Consider the following 2,832-nt stretch of genomic DNA (forward strand, 5'->3'; position numbering starts at 1 on the left):
TTCTTACACCCATTTTTTAACTAAAAATTAGTTGTTGCTTACCATACCATTTGTCCTCGCTAGTCCCAGTCCTTCGGGATGTTCCTGCATACCCATCGTGTGCGCAAGCAGTTTCACGTTGGTTGGGCTCAGAAACCCCTCCTGATTTTTCATGCAGGGTTTGTGCCGCACGGGTGACATCGGGGGGGTCTTGTAGGCAGAGAGGATTGGGTTGTCCTCAGCTGCTTCCATCTGTTCCTCCTCGAAAACATCACAGCTCCCGGTCTCCCGGAGCTCAGCTGCGCCAGACGTGTCTTTGCTCCCGGTGTCCCGGAGCTGAGATGCGTTGGCCACGTCGTTACGTGTGGGGCATTGGGGTTGGGCCACGCCGGGCCCATCACAGCTTCCAGTGCCCGGGGGCTGGGATGCTTTATCATCCATCTCGGAGTTCTGCCGCCTCTTTTGTAGGGGCTGTCGTTCCAGCATTTCCCCGTCCAGTGAAGAGGAGTTGTTGCAGTCTGATTCAGAAGAGAGCCTCCTCTTGCCACTGGTTTGGGTGGTGGCTTTGGGATGTTTTTTCTTTATGGTTTTCCTCTGGACCACTTGCCACTGACCTGTTTGTCCATCTGCTGCCTCCTCCTCCATTGATTCTGTCTGTGGAGGAGGGGTTTCCGGGCGCTGGGTTGGTGCTGGGTTGTTGGTTTCAGCTGCCTCCCCTTCCTTCTCAGGTTGAAGTTCCTCACTGCGGAGAAAGTTGCTGGTCTCCTTTCGAACAGCGGACGCCTTCGTCGAACCTTCTCCCGGCCTTTCCTTGGACCTTGCCGCCTGAGCATAGCTGAGGCAACGTTTGGGGCAGGTCTTGTAGAGATGGCCTGCCGCGCCGCACAAGTTGCAACACTTAGTCTGCTTACAGTCCTTGGTCTGATGGCCTTCCTCCTTGCAGTTCTTGCAAACAACCGTGCTGCAGTTGGCTGCCATGTGACCAGATTTGCCACAGGTGCGGCAAACTCTGGGCTGCCCAGCGTAGACCAAGAAGCCTCGACTTCCCCCGATAGCGAAGCTGGAGGGAGGGTGGATGATGGCTCCACTGGGATCTACCTTCAAGGTCACCTTGACCTGCCGCTTGCTGGTCCAGATCCCAAAGGGGTCCTTGACATCAGTGCTGCTGCCGGCCACCTCGACGTACCTGGCGAGAAAGGTGAGTACATCCACCACCGGAACATGGGGGTTGTAGAGGTGAATCGTCACCACCCGGTCCCGTTGTGACGGAAACGTGAAGAGCGGCTCCGCTGTGAGGATCGACAGTGGCGCCCGGTCCCCTTTCTCCTTGAACGCCTTCAGAAACTTGATGCATCCCGCGACGTTCCGGAACGTCACGTCGAAGTATCCACTGCTGGGGAAATCCTGCAGGCAGAAGACGTCCGTCGCTTGAAATCCGCAGCAATCAAAGAGAATTTTCTTGATGAAGAAGGTGCGATCGACCGGTGCATCTCCTTCCTTGTCCTTCACGACCACCCGAACAGTGTTGCGCACTCCCTGGCCCGAAACTCGAAAATTGGTTATAGCCATTTTACTCAAAGTTCCCCCAGGATCAAAAGGCAATGATCATGGTCTCTTCTCAATCAAATAAGCACTGATAAGAACAGATACTACACTTGCTGCAGATGTGTTTGCTCTGGATCACACTGGCATCCAGGAGCTCCCACATGCTGCAGCTGTGACACATCACCTGTCCTGTCATCCTTAACGTGTTTCAATTAACTACTTAATTATTTTATTCAATTGTTTATTTTATTGTATATTTTATTAAGCTTACTACTAGTTTGTTTACTATTTTAAACATTAGGACTAAAATGGACCTTAATCACTGACCAGATACTCATCAAACATGCAGCTTTTTCCAAACCAATCAACTACCTGCTTGCCTGTGATGTCACAGCTTACCAGATCCTCACCAAACAGCTCCTTCCACTGCACCGAAGTCAGAACCAAATCCTGTAAACTCACCCCAGCGGCTCTCTGTTTCCCTGCTCTCACTCTCCATTGTGATGTCACTCCTTGATTTTATTACCCCTGCTCCGCTCCTGCCGTGCTCCTCTCTCTCTCGCTCTGTCTCCGAGTCTGTGCTTTTGACACACTTGTAAACTCTCTGTTCCGTTGTGCTCTTCTGTCTCTGGTCCAAAATCCGACTCTGGTGGGATTTGAACCCACAACCTTTGAATGCCTTCTTTATCATTATTTAGAAGTCCAACACGCTATCCATTGCGCCACAGAGCCGCACATATTTTAAAAGACATCACCAAGGCCTTTGATCTTGTCAGCAGAGACGGACTCTTCAAACTGCGATGGAAACTCGGCTGCCCTCCTGACCTCTTGGGCATCATCTCTTCTTTCCACGAGAACATGCACAGTTCCATCAGTTACAATGGAGCAACATCAGACACTTTCAAGATCAGCAGTGGGGTAAAGCAGGGCTGCGTGCTGGCGCCAACTCTCTTAGGAACAGAGGAACATAGGAGTAGGCCATTCAGCCCGTCGAGCCTGTTCTGCCATTCAATTCGATCATGGCTGATCATCTACCTCTATCTGCCCCTTTCCCATGCTATCCCCATATCCCTTGATGTCATGAGTATCAAGATTTCTAACAATTTCTGTCTTGAACATGCTCAATGATTGAATGCCACAGCTCTCTGGGGTAGAGAATTCCAATGATTCACCACCGTCTGAGTGTAGAAATTCAACCCTATCTCAGTTTTAAATGGCCTACTCCTTATTCTGAGACTTGGTCCCCTGATTTTAGACTCACCAACCAGGGCAAACATCCTATCTACATCCACACTGTCACACCCTGTA

At 50.9% G+C, this 2,832-nt stretch overlaps 1 non-coding gene across 1 annotated transcript; it reads right to left on the reverse strand.

Moving 5' to 3' along the window:
• Window positions 1-2,165: 2,165 nt before the first annotated feature.
• Window positions 2,166-2,256, reverse strand: trnar-ucu (transfer RNA arginine (anticodon UCU)). Its single transcript is given in 2 exon segments — window positions 2,166-2,201; window positions 2,220-2,256. It is a non-coding gene; the product is annotated as a tRNA-Arg (tRNA).
• Between the last annotated feature and the right edge of the window lie 576 nt (window positions 2,257-2,832).

Source organism: Heterodontus francisci, chromosome 35 (genome assembly GCF_036365525.1).
Source record: "Heterodontus francisci isolate sHetFra1 chromosome 35, sHetFra1.hap1, whole genome shotgun sequence".
In the NCBI taxonomy this organism is placed as follows: domain Eukaryota; kingdom Metazoa; phylum Chordata; class Chondrichthyes; order Heterodontiformes; family Heterodontidae; genus Heterodontus; species Heterodontus francisci.